The sequence below is a fragment of the Bos indicus x Bos taurus genome, chromosome 9, assembly GCF_003369695.1.
Source record: "Bos indicus x Bos taurus breed Angus x Brahman F1 hybrid chromosome 9, Bos_hybrid_MaternalHap_v2.0, whole genome shotgun sequence".
NCBI lineage: Eukaryota > Metazoa > Chordata > Mammalia > Artiodactyla > Bovidae > Bos > Bos indicus x Bos taurus.
In genome coordinates this window covers 51,405,179-51,426,941 of record NC_040084.1, presented here as the reverse complement: position 1 = coordinate 51,426,941, position 21,763 = coordinate 51,405,179, and the positions used below count along the sequence as shown (strand labels likewise).

General features: G+C 38.5%; 1 long non-coding RNA gene across 1 annotated transcript; it reads right to left on the bottom strand.

Annotated features, from left to right (window-relative positions):
- Positions 1 to 6,237: 6,237 nt before the first annotated feature.
- Positions 6,238 to 21,410, bottom strand: LOC113898333. Its single transcript, XR_003512610.1, has 3 exons — positions 21,319 to 21,410; positions 10,659 to 10,779; positions 6,238 to 8,958 (listed from the first exon to the last, which is right to left on the bottom strand). It is a non-coding gene; the product is annotated as an uncharacterized LOC113898333 (long non-coding RNA).
- Between the last annotated feature and the right edge of the window lie 353 nt (positions 21,411 to 21,763).

The following is a 21,763-nucleotide window of genomic DNA, read 5'->3' as shown; positions in this document are numbered from 1 at the left end:
ATTACTGGTTATTATAAGATATGGAATATAGTTTTCCCTGTGGCATACAGTAAGTCCTTGTTGTTCATCTCTTATTTATATAGTAGTATGTATCTGTTAATACCAAACTCCTCACCACACTGTCTTGATTACTGCATTTTTACAGGACAGTGTGAAAGAAGGAGAGAGGTTGCATACGAGGAAGGAAGGAAAGAGGAAGAGGGACTTTTCTGACAGAAAATGGTGGTAGTTTCCACATGGTAAAAGTAAAAATAGCCATAATTTGGAACAACGCTTACTGTTTTTAATTAATCAGTTATGTACTGATGAGCACTATGTATGCAGCATGTATGCTGGATACAGTATGAGTGAGTTCACTTACCCCTATTGTAGTAACTAGATCCTGTTGCTCACTTCTTTTGTGGCCTTTTATTGATACATCTTAGGATTGATTAAATCAATTAGTTAGCATTTTTGTTGTGAGATAAAATATTTTTCTAATATGAGATGCTGTTTAGAATGTGAAGTTTTTTGATGAAGTAATCTATACTATAAATTTAAAGCACTACTGAAATTAAAAAAATATATTTTGGTTAAACTGAGTAAGATATGGATGACTGGGACTTTATTGATCCTGTACTATTTACCAGGTGCTAAACTATGTGTTTTACATGATAATCAAATACAGTTGACCCTTAGGTTTGAACACCATAGGTTTGGACTGTAGGCGTCTACTTACAGGCAGATTTTTTTCAATACAATACTACACAATCCAAGATTGGCTGAGGGACCATGTATACTGAAAACCAACTATAAGTTACATGCAGAATTTTGACTGTTCAGAGGGACAGCAGCCCTAACACGCATGTTATTCAAGAGTCAACTGTATGTAATTGCTGCAGTTTATTGAGTGGCTATTATGTTATGAAATTATCCCACTTAATTCCTGTAACAATCCTGCAAGATAAATACTATTCCCATTGTACATGTAAGGCCTCTCGAGCCACGTAACTTGCCCTAATAGGAAGCAGTGGAAAATGCCCTAACTTGTTTAATCTGGCCTCTAAAGCAAGGATCTTCCCACTTGCTATGTTACATTCACATGTCCTATGAAAACATCTATATGTTACATGAATGACAGGGCAAATTCTAAAGTTCACCTGGTAGTTTGAGCACTTCAGACAAACACATCAGTTTTCTCCCAAGTACTCTCAATCAATGTCAGTTTCCTCTTCCTCAGAATCAGAAGAAAAACAATGAGCTGAGGGCTAATAGAATGTAATCTGAGAAAGTAGGCCTTCATGTTTGCTAGGCTAATGGTCTTCATCTAACTCATTAAGCATGAGACACAGGAGAGAATCTGAGGGGAGATGAGAAGATGAGCAAGGAAATAGTAATGACATATGTAATATGCAATATAGTGCTCACAGGAGATAATCTTGTAATTTAAGAAAATCCATTAAGGGCAGGTATTATTACTTCAGAGATAGAGAAAGCAAAGATCTGAGAAGCTAAGCATTCAGCCAAAATCTTACAAGTTGCAGAGAAAGGACTAGAAGGCTAAACTGGACGCTTGGCACTGATACTAGAAAGCTGTGGGGCACAGAGGTAACCTCGGAGAACAAGAGAGTGATTTGTGAGGTGAGGGTGCAAGGAGCAGAGAGAGGAGGTGTGAGATCACTTAATTGTTCTTTTTGAAGCTGAACTCAGTTCACTGATCTTATATCCCAGCTCTTGCTGCTCTGGCACGTACTTACAACTAATTCATTTTCTTTTATCTAAGATTTTAAAGTACCTCTGAGAAAGATTAGGGTATACAAATCAAATTAGAATCACAATAGGTTGGGAACTTATCCAAGGACTTAATATAAGACCTAAATAATAGAAAACAAAAAATAGCAGAAAACTGAGGTAGTTTGCATTCCTATGTCTTATGAATAAAACTACAATAATGACATCATCTCTTGTTCTTTAAAAGAATAACGCTGCTAACATTTTGACTTGAAGAAGTAGATCATGGTCTTTCCAAGCAGGACATCGTATGATCGACAGAACTTGGGTCTTCTCATAGCATGGGACCCACTCTCCCCACCTCTATCTGCCCCATTTGGGCCTGCGTGCTATGTGTCTCTTTGCAACACTATGGACTGTAGCCCATCAGGCCTCTGTCCATGGGATTCTTTAGGCAAGAATACTGAAGTGGCTTGTCATTTCCTCTTCCAGGGGATCTTCCTGACCCAGGAATCAAACCTGCTTCTTCTGTGTCACCTGCATTGGCAGGTGGGTTCCTTACCACTAAGATCACCTGGGAAGCCCATCTGTCCTATAGCAGGTTCTAAAGGCAGATTAAATGAAATTACAAACACACACACACACACACACACACACACACACATTGTTGTGTAGCTTTCAGGGTTAAATTTTGTTTATATTGAGAAACCTCCATGTCTTGATTTTACTTTTTATACCCTTATCTCAGATACTTGCATAGTATCTAAGTTATTTCAATATAAGTGACTAATCGGGCAGTCTGGATCAGAGGTTCTCCAATAAAAGTGCTTTCGGAGGTCAGACATGGGCTAATTACAAGAAGAATGGTAGGGAAATGCAACTGTTGTGTCATATATAATTTTACTTCTTTTAAAGAGTGTCTTTTCTAAATAAAACACACTTAGAGACCCAATTTGAGACCTTTGGACAAGGTTAACTGTTTTGATCAACTGTCTGTCATATTTAAAAGGAAATGTCTAATTTGAAAGATTTACTATAAGGAGACCTTTACCAAATGATTTCGATTACATAATTGTAGATGTGTTTTGTATTAGAAACTCAGATTGAATCTGCATAACTAGTAAAACGGAGGAGATGTATGTCAATCATATTTATTTATCTATTCAAGAGCAGTGAGATGAAATGATCTTTGGGGCCAATTGACAAGTTGCTGAACCAAATTGATAAGGGGACATGTGTCTAAATGACCCAATAGCTACATAGATAAACTCATGCTTAGAGACAGATCTTTTCCAACTCGTCATTCAGACATTTGGTCAGTATTAGGTGAAGCTTACTCAAGTCATATAGAATTAACTACTTCTTAACAATTAGATAAACCTTCCTCAATATATAAATGTTTGACATACTCTTCCTCCCAAAGGATGAGATTATGTTTGTGATGGATTAGGCATAGCTCAGTTGGTAAAGAATCTGCCTGCAGTGCAGGAGACCTGGGTTTGATCCCTAGGTTGGGAAGATCCCCTGGAGGAGGAAATGGCAACCCACTCCAGTATCCTTGCCTGGAAAATCCCATGAACAGAGAAGCCTGGTGGGCTGCAGTCCATGGACTTCCAAAGAGTTGGGCACGACTGAGTGATTAACACTTTACTTTTTACTTTAGGCAGTGATGGAAAGGGCTTTTGATCCCCAAAGACCATGATTTTGTGAATTCAAGTATTCTAACTGATTTATACATTTTAAAAAGCTGTGGGCAAAAAGTTATCCTGGATTCTAAATTTCAAATCTGAAAAGTCGGTAAACTTGTGGTTCAGATGAAAGTTTTAGTGGCACATAGCCTCTGCTGATTTTCGGGTGATAAAGCAATAGGCATATATATCATCTTGATACTAACTCAAGCTGCTGAATTTAAATGGTCATTGACCAGATACCTGATTTAAGAGATTCCATATTTATAGATGTATGTATCTTCTCTTCTGCAGGGAAATAGACTTTAAAAAGTCAAGAGATATCAAGTGAGTAACACTCCATAAACCAATATTCTTAATAGACTAATCTGATTGTCAATCAGCTTTTGCACCTATCTGAAGAAACGTTTGACATTTTGCCTATATTCATTTATCAAGGGTCTAAAAATAGATTTAATTTAATAACATTAGTGTTCAACTTGTCCAACGCTCAGATCTTATTCCAGGGGGAGCAATGCTTGTAGCAATGGTAAAATTAGGAAAGTTGTTTTATGTCGCATTAGTTAACATATGCAAGCTTACTTAACATGTGGACGGCAAATAAGTGTAATTACATTAAAACAAGGAGCTGTAGCGCAGAAGCAATAAAAATAGACTAGGTTGTATTATTAATTCTTGTGTTAAGGGTTTTGAGCCATGTTGATTGGCCTGAATTTTTTGATTTTGTTATGGTACAAAGGGATTGTTTGAAGTAATTTGTCCCCGAGAGAGGCTCACAATCCCAAGCGGGTTTCAATTCAGCAAAGCAAATCTAATTTTGTTTGCTTTATGCAAACCAGAAGGGGCTGTGGTTCATTCTGTTTTCACTGGAGGGGAAAGGCGCACTAATGGGACCTGCTGAAATGCATGCATTGCAAACATCATACCCCTGCATATATTAAATTTAGCTATGTGATGCTCTGTGTTCATCATCTCATTGTGTACACAGATACGCTTTAGAACAAAGCCTTTTAATAGCCAGGGAACCTTACTACATTATGTCAATACTCTATTGTATTTATATTTAATGCCACCATTGGAATACCTGCCCTTAGCTAGAGTATGTTCATATTTGTGATCATTTTGCATTTCAGCTGCTCCTTATTTGAAAGTGGGCTATATACTGAAGCTATTATGCTGGAGCTTAAAGTTAGTGTCTGAAGATTAATAATGTGTAGATCGATAAAGGTTTCTAATTTTCCCAATCTCTACCCCAACAGATATACGCCTTGGATACCTGAGTTAAATTAGGGAGATACTTAGTACCTCGTTGAAAGAATGGGTCACATCCCAGTCTGAATATTCAAACTGGAAGATAAATGGAGGATAATACTATCTGCACAACAGGTAATGCTAAAGACAATCTCCATTCCTGTGACAAATCACCATCCTCCTACTGGCCCCTCCCCTCCCCCAACACACTATGGTCTTTCCTCGACTTGCCAGATTCAGCTATAGTGCCAGAGACATTTGATCAAATTCATCAAAATTAGAGGGTGCCTGAGATGGGAAGGGACACCAGTACATGATAGATGGTAATGCAGCTATTGGCTAGGTGAATTTATTCACATAAAAATGGAATTATTTGTCAATTAAAATTGCATAACGACTGCATCTCCTGTCATGCCAGCACCATTTTCAGTGTGTTTTTGTTTTGAAAACAGTTCCAGTACTGCAAATAGACAGACACATCTCCAAACCCTTCAATTTGTCATTAGACATTTGGCGGCATGCCTATTTTGCTGTTAATTTTCCAAAACTACATTAATTTGCTGAATGACTTCTGTGAATCAGTTCACATAAAATTCAAGATGATACTTGTCATGTATCAAAGAGTGACTATTAAATGCATAGGTTACATATAAGAACTCCATATATGAATCAGTTTGAATTTTGTGTTTTAAGTTCAAACATGGGTTAACATTAATGATTTTTTTTCTTTCCTAATGGAAGTTGCTTAATGAAACATTACAAGGATAATCTTCCTATTGGTTTTTTTTTTTTTCCCTGTGTCTGTTTATCTGTTTCTTCAATTTACTAGTGTATACATTCTTAATTTGACTTGATTTGGAACACAAGAGACACCTCAGGCAGTGGAAATTCAATGGTGTGGCCAGAAATAATATTGTGACATAAGGGATTTGATCCTCAAGGTATACTGTATCTGACAGTTGTGCAGTTTAAACATTGAGAGAGATTACTCTGTGCATAGAACCAAACAGCAAGATCATGTGACATTCTTAGTGGAATTTACTTGAATGTTAAAGGAGGGCATTTGGTTGAGACACATTATACTAGCTACTTGCCTCTTAAAGCATACAATCATGAAACAGTAGTATGGTAACTGTTAGAAATGCTTATTTGTTTATATATATAATTGCTTGGTTTACAAAATATGTTTAAAGAAAATGCTGCCTTGGCCCTACATATTATTCAGGAGGTTCTAGCTAGATATTCCAGGTTAAAACACATTTTTATTTGAATATGTATTTAAATATATATATATATCATGTATTTTATTTGAATAAAATAAAATATTGTGTTCTATATTTTGTATATATATGATTTATATATGTATATATAGTATATATGTATGTATATTGAGTATACATGCACAAAAATAGGTGTGTATGTGTATATTGTATAATACTCTGTATGTATAACCCTGGACATCATGTGGAATATTTTATTATAATTGTTTAAGTAAATTATAAACTATTATAACTTGGCTTAATGTGCTACAGAGGTTGAATTAAAAGTAAAATAATTATAGAACCCCTAATGAGTTCAAATTTGCTACAAATACCATAAGGAATTATGTCACCTTTAGCCTTTTTCCTCGAGAGGTATATGTGACATAAAAGTCCCAGTATGGAAAGATTCCTAATTCATGACCACTTCTGAACCCTGCCTCTCTATCTTCCAACCTTGATCACGTTTTCCCGGTTCACCTCCTCAGTTTAACTTGAACAGGAAGCTTGGAAAGGGTGAGGAGAGTAAAACAGTGCTGGCTGACAGGCTCACTGTCACGCTATTCTGATGTTCAATTACTGCCAATTCAGGCTAAACTGATATCACATTTGCTAAGACTGGCAAAATGTTACACTTGGTGATAATGAACATACACTTTTCTTAATAAACCAACTTATCTTAATAATAAATATCTTCCCAGATTGAGGTCTAGTGTTCAAAAAGCAATTGGAGATGTCAGATTGGAGGAAGTGACTTTAATCCCTCAAACTCCCCACTCACGCACCTACACAGACATGCCTCTTAACCTTAAGGGAGTAAAGGCAGTCCTAGCTGAAATTCCTCTTCACTTCAGCAGCTAAGATCACATGGCAAGTTAGGACTGTTCTCAAAGAATTTCTACTCAATGGCGTGCTGATTAACAGTGAGCTCTTTGGAAAACAAAAACAAAAAAGCAGTCACTCAGACTTGTAATGTGAGTCAATTGCAAGCTACCAGTGCATCTTGGGAACAAATACAAAGCATCACACCATTCCATACTGTTTCCATCAGATATCACATATATATAACCTCAAGAGCACAAAGCATAGTAAAATGTAGTACAATAAGCAGCTATACCTTTGGGGTATTATCTTTCCTCTTGATATAATGTATTGATTTTTAAGTTTTCATACTTTTCTATCAGTTTTTCATGACTGTGTGTCATAAAAAGCTTGCAAAATCCTGAAAATTGAACTGGCCTTTTTGAGTTAGTGCAAAGCAGTCTCTCACACTCCATCCCTTCTCAGCACAAAATGCCACACAATTAGCTCCCTGGTTCATGAACTCCAATCCAGAGATATGCTTCATCAAATGGGAAAATATTTGTGCTGGCAGTAGGCAAAATAACTCCTTGTTGATCAGTTATCCCTAATACAGATGTGTAGTACTGTCTCCACCTATATTTTCCGTGGTACATTCTTTTTTTCCTGTCATCAAAGAAAGTCCATCTTCATTGGATCTTTATTTTCTTCAACTGCATGGGGGATACGGCCAGTGTCTGCATTCCTTTGTCTAAGAAGAGTGATTCTGCACTCACACATAAAGAAGGGGAGAAAGAGAGCTACTATACAATGGTGTGGAGTGCTATGAAATTTTACTGACACGAGTCTGGGAAGACTGCCTGATCTGTATTTGGAACAATGCTATTTTGTTTAATTTGATATATGTGTGGGCTTTTTATTCAAATAGAGTTGAACAGTTTGTTCCAGCAGGGAAAAAAAGGGCTGCTTGTTACAGAAAGGTTATTTATCGTTCACTCTAACACTTGGTATGCTGAAGAAAATGGTGAGGACTCTCCTTTGGGGGTCTGTCTGTACTGTCCTAGCCTCTGTACAAAGAGAGAAAGCAAAAGTTGAAGGAATGCTCCTCAGAGGCTGACTCGGGGCACTGTTTTAGATGCCCTCAAATGATGGTGCTTCTCAGCCTTTAAAAATCTTCAGTGACCCATCCCATCACTCATTTTTGGTGCTAATTGGACATTTTAAAGTATGAATTCCCACTGCTTCAAAAGATTCAATGCCAACATCTATTAACTGCTTCTGGGGGAAGAGTAGGTGGAAGAAGGGCCAAAGAAATCTTAGCAGTGTAAGCACAACTGAACTTTGCTATCCCAGGCAATATTTTTATTTAACATTGCTCTAAAATACTTGTTTTTGCACTGAAATTGCAGCTTTTTTCTCTTGTTTATTTCCTTGATCTCAACACAACCACTGTCCACTTGAACTCAATTCAACTTTAATTCATGTATCATCAGTTTCAAGAGAAAGTCTACAGACGACCATACAAGTGAACCTCATCTTAGGAGATCAAAATATCCTAAGCACTCAGATGCTACCAAAGCTTCTCAAATAAGGAAAAGTGGGGAAAAAAATCCAATTATATGGAAAGAGTGGAACAGCATCTCATTTACTTTTCTATTCATTCAGAAAGAGTTACTCACTGTATACTATCTGGGGACATGCCTAAACACTAAAAAATAATCTTGCTTATTTAAAAATTTTGCATGAATCCTAATGCCAAATCTAAAGTAGAGCCAAATCAAATTTTTTCAAGTTTCCACTGGTTGTCCATGAAGCCTTGACTACTATCAGGTACCACTGATGAAATATCTTATTCTTGTTAGCCTTATACTTTTTGTCCTCCTCTTCCCCCAGCTGTTCCCAGTGACTCTGAAACATAATTTCTTATGAGCTGAAGGCTGGACGCAACACCGTGTTTTTCTGCCTGTGCCACTGGGGTCAGTGGCTTTCTTCTGGGTCCCCAGTAAACATGTGTCAGATGGAACCTCCTGTTCCTTTCCTCCAGGGGCTCATCCCCTCCTCCTCCTCCACTCAGACAGATATGACATGTGCAGGTTCAACCGCCATATCTGATGATATGTCATTCTTGCCATTAGAAAAGTCAACCTTAAAAAACAGAGAATCTCTTCATTGAGGTCTGAAGACCACAGAGTAACTTACCTGGGGAAGGGGAGAAGGCATTGAAATTGGAGTCCAGAGGATCGTTAGAACTGTAAATGCATACACAGTTTAAACAAATTATTTAGCATAGTTAAGCCGAAGTTGTTATTCAACAGAATAACAACAATTATAACAACTTATAATTATAACAATTACAAAAAATTATAATCCTAAATTACATGAGCAACACAGAATAACCCTAAATGTAACCCTCACAGCCATGCTGGTGTCTGTTCAATCTCTCTCCCTGGCAAGCAGACTCTGAAAGCGCTTGTGGGAGAGGTTTCTGGCAGGAGGAGACATTTGAGCCAAGTTGTATGGATGGAGAAGAACGCGAGAAAACATCTGAGTGTAGTGAAAAGCATGAGAAACTAGGGAGGATGAAGCCATTTTCTAGGAACGAGGTGAGGATTAGCCTGGCCAAAGCAGAGGGGCCATTTGTCACAATAAGTAATGAGGTACTGTTTATTGAGCAACTATCATGTGCTAAGCACAGTGGTTAGTACTGTCAATGCCTAGTTCTGCCTTAAGAATAACCTGGCAAGGCAAATGTTTAGGAGAAAACGGGATCCAATAATATATACACAGTGTCAGATTGGTGGGTTTAGAAGAGTCAGAGAAAGGAGAGCTCTAAATGGAATTATGAGGAATTTGAATTTAATTTTATAGACAACTCTCAAAGGAAACAGCTTTCAGGAGGCCATGAAACAAAGGAAGCAGAGAAAGCCTCTGATGCCCTAGCTAGGAAGTCTCTAAGGTGGACTGGGTTTGAGTGAAAAATGCCTAATTGTTGGTGTTGGCTGTAGAATTGGAAAGCAGGAGTGAGTCTAAGAGGAACTTGTGGGAAGGCATTAAAACTACTTGATAACAGTATTTTAGGGTTCACAGAATAATAAACACAAAAGGATAGGAATAAAAGGCTTATCATGTGTACATGATGTGAAATGTATTTTATTCTAACCATTAAATGTACTGGAAGTCTGGCACATTAAGTGATTATATTGAATTTGACCACTGTCAAGTTAAATATCATTTCTCTTCTAACATTATTACTATTTTCAGTTATCTGGCAACTACCAGCCCTCTGACCCCATTTCTTGATTCTTGTATCCCTAGAACTTATAACAAATAGTAAGTAAGACCAGCAATTATGATCTGAAAATAAAGGAAACAAATTGAACAGATTAATTTGGCAAGAACCCTTGCTATACGACTTGAAAGCCTGTGGAGTCTTCGGGAACTCTTTGGCCAAGAGGAAGGCCATATGCCAGACAAATGAGACTCTGTTCCAACTGTAACTCACACAAGAGGTCTGAAAAAAAGCAGACCAAGGAAGCTGGTGAGAAAAATGGAAGGGAACGGCAGGCAGGGAGCATAAAGCTAGGGAAAGTCAGGGCATATGGAACCTGAGAGGAGGGGAGTGCAGGTGAGGTGATGAAAAAGAGAGCTCTGGAAAACATGGAGAGACACAGAGAATATGATCTTAAAAATGCTTCATTTCTATGTTCCATGGGAGAATGTAGAATGAGCACAGTAAGATGGTGATCTACAAACAGTGCTGAACCATGGGCTTAGCCATGGTGACAGCCAGGTGCCTTCATCTATGTATGACAATGTCTTTCATACAACAACTCTTATCGAAAGGTCTTACCAAGAAATCACATACATTCCAACCAGCAGTCACCCTTAAAATATCCTTAAAGAGTAAGTGAGTAACAGAGCGACAACTATTTATGGTAGATGTACTTACCTACATCACAGGTGTTCTTGTAGCTCCAGGTGTCACCAGAAGGATTCCAGGTTCTGTTCCTTCTGTTTCAGAGCTCTGTTCACCAAATGTGAGTGTATTTTTTACAGGAAACAAATAGGCCCTAGAAAGATCCAAAGATCAGTTAGGTGGTGATTGTAACATTATTCAGATCCTTCATCCTCCATCTAGGCACGAGTACATGTTGTCTATAACATCTATGGATATATGGAAAAGATGTATAAAGTTGAGAAAAATTGCACAGAGTAAGAGAGGAAGCAATCCTGGATTACAGGGCCCAGAGATTTTCCATCACCTTCATCTTAATGACATTAACTATGAGAAACATCATCTTTAAAATATGTTTTTGTAAAGTTAAATACGTGGACGTTTCTACTGATAGTTCTGCAGGACAGAGTTGGTTAAAGGAACTGATTAAAATGTTAACCCTTCTGATTGATTCAAGAGTTGATGACACTGTGTCTACACAAATGAGTTTGAAATCATGTGACTAGTCCAATCCATATATTGGGTAACAGGACCCATTTGCTGAGTTCAGAGTGGAAAGACTATTGGTTTACATGAATTATCCACATCATTGTAGGAATTATACACTCTTTGTGGATACGCTTTCCTGAGACCAGCAATTTTTTTCTTTTCTTCTTTCTCCCTCCCTCCCTTACTTTTTTTTTTTCCCCTTTCTTTTGCGCTCTCTCTCCCTCCCACATCCCATTGTCTTTATCCTCTCTCTCTGAGATGATGAGTGAAGTTACATGGAGATTATAATAAAAATGTCTCCCCACCTTTGCAATTGGGGTACAGCACCTATTTCATGGGCTTCCAGCTGGCTCAGTGGTAAAGAATCCACCTGCCAATGCAGGAGTCACAGGAGACATGGGTTTGATCCCTGGGTAGGGAAGAACCCCTGAAGAAGAAATGGAAACTCACTCCAGTGTTCTTGCTGGGATAATTCTATGGACAAAAGCAGAGCTCACCCCTTCAATGTGCTTAAATTTCACAATAACCAGCGCCATGCCCACATGCCACTGGGCCACTGCCTGCCAAAGGAAGTAATTGCCAGTCAGTTTCCCCATAAATAAATCTTCTAAAACAATGAGTCATGCATGTAAATATTGCCCTTGCTGGGCATATTTATTGCATGTTGATGTTGATTGTTTAAAAAGGGGTTATGGTTCAATAAATTGAACACCTGAGCTGAGCACTTGTAGGATGAAATTGAGAGATGGGCAGATCAATTTAGACTCACTTCTACTTTTTGATCTGTTTAATAGATTTTTAAAACGACACTTAGAGCCCCACAGAGGCAGTGACGCTTCACATCCTTCTAGCACATCCTCCCTCGGAGGCACCTCACGCTGGTCCTCCCAGCCTCCCTGCACTTGGACAAGCTGATGAGCCTATGAGCAGGAATTCTTAGAGAATGCTCTTGGCCTCCTGTTCTCTGCTGAGCCGGGCTCATTTATTCAGCTGGTATTGCGAGTTTGGGGGCATGACAGTACATCTGACCCCTTTGGGGTAAAATTTGATCTGGCATTTCATTTCAAGGGCTCAGCCACCGGTCTGTCAAATCTTCATTTTGCGGGTGCCCACTAGAACTGCTGACGCTTGCCTCTAACTCCCTCGGCTTTCATCTTTCACTGGCAATAAACATGTCATCCTGCTGAGGTGAAACACAATCTGGAATTAAATTTACTGCATATAAAATATAGTGCCCTCTTTATTGGTTCAAATACTTGTCACTCATAATTTATTTGCCAGTGTATGGCCTTCATGCAGCGAGAACACGGCTATAAGTGGGGAGGGGGTTTCGGTGTTCATATTTGTTGGGATCTTTTTCACTTTTCATTCTTTGCCATCCTTGGTCCTCAAATCCCACTTACCCACTTGGGCTAATCTGTTTTCCATGAAGCACCTCCGATAAAACTGGGGCCCTTCACCCAAGTGTGGCAAGCATGCCACTGAAAATATTGGCGTCGGGGTTTCTTGGCTGAGTCTCCACGTGTTTGCTAGGAGGTGATGAGCATGGCACCTGGTAACGCTCTTCAGCAGCAAAACCGAAATATAAAAGTGTGGGGTCGGGGGTGGGGGGATGGTTGGAGGGGACTGAGGAGGGTGGAATTTGCCCTCGTCAGTTTCAGTCTCCCACTTGCCATGCCTTCTCTTCTGGCACTCAACTTTTTCATGATTTATTCCAAATACTGTCGATCAGCTTTAACTAATACAGTTCTTGTATGAAGCACCTCTCTAATCTCTTCAAACACAGATGTGGAAGCACGGCTTAGAGCATGGAGGCCAACAAAAGCCCTCTGCCTGTACCAGTGATTAGCTTTGATTGACACAGAACCCTTCTGCTTTCCTAGGCATCCTCTAACATCCATAAATGATTGTTTTAAAAATGAGACACACAGGCTATGGTGGGCAATGCCTTTAGTAAATTTGTAGTATAACTATATTAGCAGATTGCTCATAAACTCAAAAAATTATAAACTAGATATTGGGTTTCTCCCTCCCCGTTGCTAATTCTTATTATCTCTTTTAGGTCTGTCTCCCTGCTTAAAAAAATAAAAGAAAAACATTGTAGTAAACAAATTTCTCCTAGAGAATTGTTGAAACATACATAGATGCCTGTTTCATCTTAACAGCTATTTTCAACACTAGATTTTAAAAATTTACAACCATAGACATGTTGGGATTTTTATTTTAAAATTATTTTTTTTTAATTTAAAATATTATTTTTAAACATTTTGAATTTAACCCTCATTTAGTTTTAAGGATCACCAGAAATGAGATGTCAGTGACACAAATCCAGATTTCCATAGACTTCACAGATTACTTATTATTTATCAGTTGCAGTGAAAGATACTATGTTTTCACTTTTATTAATTCTGTCATCTCTTCTGCTTCTGGGTAGTGAGGCCTGGGAAACTTCCCAGCTTGCCCTGGTTGTTTGAGCCTATTTCCCACGGTGACAGTGGGGGATTCATTCTTGGAAGGCTGTTCTTTGCAGGTAGATAAAAGCACTCTGGGTTCTTCTGGTAATCCCCAACTGCCTCAAGGACAGCTCTGGAAACTTGTGCTAATTCTCCAGCCTGCCCCAGATCATCTCAGACCTCAAATGTCTGGATGTAAAGTTTCCAGTTTTAAAGATGTCATTTCTGCCTTCCTACCCACCAGAAAGCATAGACACTTTATGACTAACCATGGATGCAAACTGCCTCTCTCTGCCTGCTTTTTCTGAGCAGCAGCATAAGTGAAGAGAGGGATTTAGAATAGGAATTCTTGCTCCAACCAGCTATGAAATGCCTAATTTTATTTGCATCTGCACACATATGCAGTTAGATGTTTTATTCATTACTTACACACTTACTTCCAAAAGAAACTTGTGAAAAGCAAAAGAAAACTCATACTATCTTTTAGTTTTCATTTTAGGATTTCAAAATAGTCTGTTAAATTTAATATTGACTTCCAAATGTTTTCCAAAACATTTTTTAAATTAGTTATATACGAAGAAGCAGAATAAATATTAAAAGACTATGCTTACTTTAATGTTTTAGAAAGTATCTTACCTCCTAAATGGTTTAGGGTTCTAGCATAAGGGTGGAAATTTTATCTCATCCATGTTTTTTATCTCATCCATACTTTTAAGGTTGAGGAAACTTAGATCCAGAGAGTTTAAGTGACTTGCCCGGGACCAACCAATTAGTTCATGGAAGAGTAAATAATAAAATTTAGTGTTCATCTCTATTTTCTTTCCATTAAGAATTTTTTTGAATTCTGAAGGCTCAATTATTATTTCAAGAAATTCAATAGACACTGAGAGTACTGTGCTCAACAGAGGGCTTCTGCTGCCATACACCTGGCCCACAACAACCCTGTGTGTGTACTTCCATCACAGATGGACAGAATGGACTTAGAGAAAACGATCAGAATTCACACAAAGTCCAAGTGGCAAAGGCTTCCCTGGTGGCTCAGTCAGTAAGGAATCTGCCTGCAATACTGGAGACCCACATTCCATCCCTGGGTCAGGAAGATCCCCTGGAGAAAGAAATGGTAACCCAGTCCAGTATTCTTGCCTGGGAAATCCCATGGACAGAGGAGCCTGGCAGGCTAAAGTCCGCGGGGATGGACTTTAATAGTTGAATACAACTAGTAATAGTTGAATACAACTTAGTGACTAAACCACCACCACCACCACCACCACCACCAACTGGCAGAGCCTAGTTTAAACCAGGTCCACTGTCTCAGAATCTAGGCCTCTGTGAATGGTACAAGCCCCTGAAAAGGAAGGCTACACCCATCTCAAACAAGAGCAATGTGAAGATGAATTACACCAAGTGGAAATCTAATGTCTTCATTCACTCTTTGTCTGTCTCACTGATATGTCAGGGCTTCCCTATAGTTCTTTGCTTCATATTAACCATTTGCCCGAGTGTCTGTAGATTATTATTTGAATTTTCTAATGACCTATTTGACATCCTTGAGAGCAGCAACAGCACACACACAAAAAATGAAAACTATTTTTTCTACTACTATTTATAAAATTTCAAATGATTTAGAATGTCAGATTATCCCTTACTGTGAGATTGAGACCAATAAAATAATCAGGTATTCATAGCATTTGTCATAACTCTATTTTCAAATGATACTGCAAATGTTCACTTTTATTTTGGAGTACTTTTATTGTGTGTATTGAATTTTATTTCTTTTGCTTTTACTTACAGTTTTACTTTACAGTTTTATTGAAATGTACAATCTACCACATAAGCAACAATAAAATCAAATGTGAAAATATACACTTTCTTTGAGTTTTTGTTATGTGATTGTATTTGAGTATATTATTCCCAGTTGGCTATAATGAGAACTATCCTATATGTACAAGTCCAACTTCTATTTGAAACATAAAACATACTATAGTGTAAAATCTATTAAATGTGTTCTTTAAAAGGACTATTATTTTGTTTACTACTGTACATCAAGTACATTTATGTCCCCTAAATTTGGAAACACTTTAGACCAGAGTAAGAAGTAGCGATTTCAGAATGGCCAGGAGATGTGCGTTGGTTAAATGCATTTGTGTGAAAGGAACAGCCCAAGGAAGGCAAAAAGAGGGCAAAACCCAGCAAACTGATGACCAAACCCTAGGGAATCCTAGCATTTAAGGAACAGAAGGAGAAAGATGTTCAGTTCAATCACTCAGTCATGTCCAACTCTTTGTGACCCCATGAATTGCAGCATGCCAGGCCTCCCTGTCCATCACCAACTTCCGGAGTTCACCCAGACTCACGTCCATCGAGTCAGTGATGCCATCCAGCCATCTCATCCTCTGTCGTCCCCTTTTCCTCCTGCCTGCAATCCCTCCCAGCATCAGAGTCTTTTCCAATGAGTCAGCTCTTCACATGAGGTGGCCAAAGTACTGGAGCTTCAGCTTCAGCATCAGTCCTTCCAATGAACACCCAGGACTGATCTCCTTCAGAATGGACTGGTTAGATCTCCTTGCAGTCCATGATGAAAATGAAACCAAAGGCTTTAGTGGAAATTGAGGGAGGAGGGTGTTTTAGGTGAAGGGAAATGGCAATAGAAGCAAATGCAGCATTGAGGTTCAGCATGACAAGAAGTGATAATCCTAGAGAAGGAGAAATATTGCATGACATCCCTTATATGCAGAATCTAAAAAGAAGTGATACAAATAAACTAATTTACTAAATAGAAACAGACTCACAGGCTTAGAAAAGGAACTTATGGTTTCCAGGAAGGAAAGTTGGGCGGAAGGGATAGAGTTTGGGATCCACATGTCCATACTGCTATATTTAAAATGGATAACCAACAAGGACCTACTGTGTAGCACAGGGAACTCTACTCAATGTTATGTAGCACCCTGAATTGGGGGGCACAGTTTGGGGGAGAATGGATACATGTACACGTATGGCTGAGTCCTTTGTTACCACCTGAAACTATCACAATATTGTTAATCAGCTATACTCCAATGTAAAATCAGTTTTAAATATATATACTTTTTTTTTAAAAAGAACTGAGAGTTTTTTGATTTGGTGATATTGAAAGTCATCTTGAAAATATGAGAGACTCTCAGTGAAACTAAGAAGGCAGAATTTTATGTCAATGGGTTAGGGAACGAGTGAAAACTGAAGAAATGGAATGAATGTAGAGATTTCCTTGCTGGATAAATATGGCATAAATAAAATAAAGCTAGGATGGGATATGGGATCAAAGGTTTGACTATAAGTCTTCAAAAGTGTATTTTTTCAAAAAAAATATTTCTGTAAATACTAAAATAATATATGTTAACAGCAGAAAGTTTGGAGGCTATTAAAAAGGGTTAACAATAGAATCAAAGTAATCTTGAATCCCATGACTAAGAGATTATTACAGTAAAGCTTCGGCTTATTTTCTTCCAGGATTTGTTCTATATTATTATTATGAAGTTGATTTCATTCTACCTATACAGATCTGTATCCTTTTTCACTTATCCTCATATATGTCCATGACTGTTCTTGAAGGTTTTTTTTTTTTTTTTGAAGGTTTAAATTTAGTGTATATTTTTAGTTTTAGTGGAAAGAAGCCTCTAGTGAGGGATCATTGACTATACAAGAAAAGAGATAAAGCACTGGATTAGTGTCCCAGAGGTGGTCAAAGTACAGAATTAGGGACATGGAAAGAATAAAGGAGTAAGAAATGTAGCAATATAGGTACATTATGTACCTGTGTGGAGGGCGGGAATCAGAGACTGAGTGAGTTTGTGTACTTTTTAATGGCTGAGAGTGAAAACACCTCTGTTTACCTAAGGCTGTTGACTGTGAACAAGTGAGCACATTGTCGGAACACAGGGCCAAGTCTGGGAACAGTCACATGAGCAACTGTGGTGGTGGCGTTCCCTCCAGCTGCTCTCAGAAGACTGGGCAGAAGAGACTGAAGTACTGAAGAATCCTGCTTGACATACAAGCAGAATGATGAAGATGTAAAATATCAAAAGTTCTAAAAATAAATGATCAACAAAGATTTCAGGATACTTAGAGAAGCAGTGGAAAGAAAATGGAGAACCCAAAGTCTGGGAAATGTCTACGATGTTGAAGAAGCCTTGCAGCGGGTATAGGAGATAAAGAATGAGGATTGCACTCAGAGTGAGATACTTGAGTGAAAGCTCTCAAATGAGAAATCAAAGTGGGTGGTAACAAGATCCAGGTATGACCATGTGGGTGGATTGCTCAAAAAAAAAGATCAAAAGATATTATAATACTGCACCAAGAGTGAGCCCTCATGTAAGCTATGAACTTTGGGTCATAATGATGTGTCAGTGTAAGTTAATCAACTGCAACACATCTACCATTCTGATGAGGAACGTTGATAACTGGGGGAGGCTCTACATATTAGCACAAAGGGTATATGAGTAATCTCTGAATCTTCCTCTCAATTGTGCTAAGAACATGAAATTGCTCTAGAAGCTTTTTTTTTTTTTTTTTAAGATACTGGACAGAGGGAAATAAATGTTCTAATTTCTAGATATCAGAAGCCCTAGCCTGGACACTGAAATCGCCTAGGTTGTTGGCAAATCATGGAAAATAACGGAAGACTGTGAGCGGGGCTTCCAGTGAATATGAAGTAGTGACTAAGCATGGTTAGATGATACTGAAAAGAAGGTGGCACAGTGAAATGGTATGAATCTCAGGGAAAAAACATTTTGTATGACCTGGAAGCTGTTTTGGGCCTTGGGTGAAAGTAGACCCAACTGCCTGATCCCAATGGAAGACTGTTTAATTGAAGTTCCTGGATAGGCAATAACCTAGATAAAAACTAAGGTTTAATTCCAGCCAGATAAAACAAAGTATTGGATGGAAAAGTTAATGTTAAGGATCGTTGGCTTTCCATGGAACAGAGATTCTAGCGGAAAAGCAAAAAGAAGTAGAGGAAGAGGAGAGAAGAGAAGCTGAGTCTGGAGATAGAAAGCACAGAGGAAATGGGAATAATGATCACCAGAAGGGTTATATTTTGGGTGGTAACCAAAGACAATTGAGATGTTGAACATGGGGAATGGGAACAGCCTCCAGAACCCAATACATAACTGAGCTGATACATTAGACACACAGGAGCTTCCATTTCCCTTTCCCAGCCTATAGCAAGTCACCAATAAATGTTAAGTGAATGAATGAATGAATGAATCAAATTAATTTTAAAGTGATAATTAAACAGCTAAGTGAAGATTATATACCAGAGGGTATGGGAAATGCAAAATAAGAGTCCAGAGGAGTGACTCTCTGGGAGGAGAGAAAATCTTGTTCTTTTAAGAGTAAATGATGGAACAAATGATTATTCTATCCAATAATTTTAATTTTTGTCCCTTTACTATAAGTTATTTCAAATGCATCAAGCTCTCTTTCCTTAAACAGTTTCAATATGTATGCTAGACTCAGCCTCACTCTTTCCCTTTTAGTTATGTTATCAAATAACTTTTCCTTCCCCTCCCCTATCTTTTTGTGACTCTGATGAAACAGACCTGAAATTGAGCACAAGGAACAGGAATTATTTTGTGCATAAAATCAGCCTGATAATAGAGATGAGATAAACCAAATTTAGGGCATTCCCTACAAAAGATCGGATCAGTTTCATTTTGTAACATCTTTGTAACAGATGTACCATCTCAGAAGGGTTGTTTTCTTTATGTACTCTGTGCAGCAATGGGAAAAAATGGCTCTTTATACAACTGTTAGATTTGAAAAAAAAAAATCTGTTTGTTTATAATTAAAGTCTAGTGTAAAAAGATGTTGAAGTTTGAAAAGAATGCTTTTCCCAAAACTTTTCTGTTTAATTTGAACACCACTCTAGCATAATTTTGTGTCTTTTTCCACTATCTTGTTCTTTCTTATGTATGTGTTGAAACTCTCCATCAGTCTTTATAAGGAACAATTTTCCCTCTCTCTCTTTTTTTTCCAAGCAGCACTCTATCAGCATGTTCATCCTCACATTCAAGCCTCTTAACCTGGATAGAGTATGTCTGACTCTAGGAACAAGTGCCAGTCCCAGATGATATGTCTTTCTCAGTGACTAGCCATACTATTTAATTAAAGATGATGCATTCAAACAGGATTTAATATGCAGAAGATACCAAGTGAACACCAAAATTACAAGCTTTCCAATCTTTAAGTTTACCAATATTCCAAGAAAGAGTTGAGCTATTTGAAAGCATCTTCACTGTATTTGCAGCCAGTATACAGTAGATGGTACTAGACAGTTTATACTTAGGAGCATTTTCATCTATAAAGAATAAAACAATGTGTAGTCCATGTGTAGACTGTTCAAATGACAGACCATAAGCGTCCTTTTGCAGCCCTTTTAATATCTGTTGTCAGGCTCTTCTGAAAGACTTCTAATAGGGTCTTGGCAAGATGCCACAGGCAAGCACTTCCACTGCAGCTGATTCATAGATGCCTTTGGGGTTGCATTACAAATCCAGTAACCCCTGAGGTTTGGTGGGAAGGTCTGCCAAGGTTCAGCTGGGATTGCCTATTAGCCCGCTGAACTCCCCTGAGCCCTAGAGACTCAGGAGTGAATTTCATCCAAGCAACACAGGGAGGAGAGATGCAATATTATTGTCTTTGCTGTACAGGTAGCTTATATGCACTCCATCCCAGCAAGGATTTTTGAGGAAAGAAAGCATCATGATCATTTCTTTCTTCCTGTTGATGTAGTCCAGAAAGCTACAATTTCTAATTTTAGTGATAAATCCAATGATTAAAAGAAGCAACATATTTATGATGTGAATATATACATATATATTTATGCATGTGTGCTCAGTCACTCAGCCGTGTCCAATTCTTTTGCAACCGCATGGACTGCAGCCCACCAGGCCCCTCTGTCTGTGGCATTTCCCAGGCAAGAATACATTGCCAAGCCCTCCTCCGGGGATATTTCTGACCCAGGGATCGAACCCTCATCTCCTATGGCTCCTGCATTGGCAGGTGGATTATTTACCATTGTGCCACCTGGGAAGCCCTGAAAAAAATATATATATGGCAAGTATGCCTTTGATCAATGTAGAATGAGTACTTGCTTTCTCTTTTCCCATTGTTCTTTGACTTTGATATGTGTGTATGTGTCTAAGGTTTACTTGTGAAGGAGCAATGCCTATTTTATTCATGTGATTGAAGACATATCAATGTGTCCCTAGAGACTAGAACAGGGACAGCCACTTACACAGTGTGTGTGCTTGCTAAGTCGCTTCAGTAATGTTTGACTCTTTGCGACCCTATAGACTATAGCCTTCCTGGCTCTTCTGTCCATGAGATTCTCCAGGCAAGAATACTGGAGCGGGTTGCTGTGCCCTTCTCCAATAATTGTGAAATGAATGGCTGTGTTAGCCATTATCTGAAAGCAGAAATAGATCTAAGGGGCAGGCTTCCGGGAAGGTACTCAGATTGTCAATCTGTGGGGGTGCTGGGACATCACTGAGATGAGATGAATCAACTTCAATGATCAGAACACTTCTCAGAGTCAAGGTGGTGAAGGGCAGGCTGTCCCCTTCTAAAGGGGTAAGCTCAAAGAACAAAAGGAGGCCATCAAGGACGTGGGTTTGGTTACCTACAAGGCAACTTTAGGAAGTAGGAAATGAAACAGGAGACAAGAAGAGACTTACCCTGGACAGGGGTGGAATGGCTGACCCCTTCCACCAGCTGTCCTGCTGCATCAGAGTTCACTCTGTCTAAATCGGTGGGAAAACTTCAACCCTCTTGTGCTTAAGGTAAAAAAGAGGACAAACTGTTAGCTCTCATTTCTTCCCGTAGCATTGAATTCTATCCTAAAGTTTCTCTTTTTCAAACAAGGTCAATACTCGTCTATTTTCTTTTCTACTTGTAAGATTTCTATTGAGTGTCATTGTATTTGCCCCCACTTCATAGGACACTTTTAAATTCTTTCACGGTCTTCCTTCCACCTTCCGCTTTCCTAATTTGTGGTTGCCCTTGCATATTTCCCTTTAACTTCTCACCAGTTTATTTGCCACCCTTTACTGAAAACCAAGAAAAAATTATTTAACTCCTCTGAGCCCCAGTTTCCACAAATGTGACATTTGATTAATAACC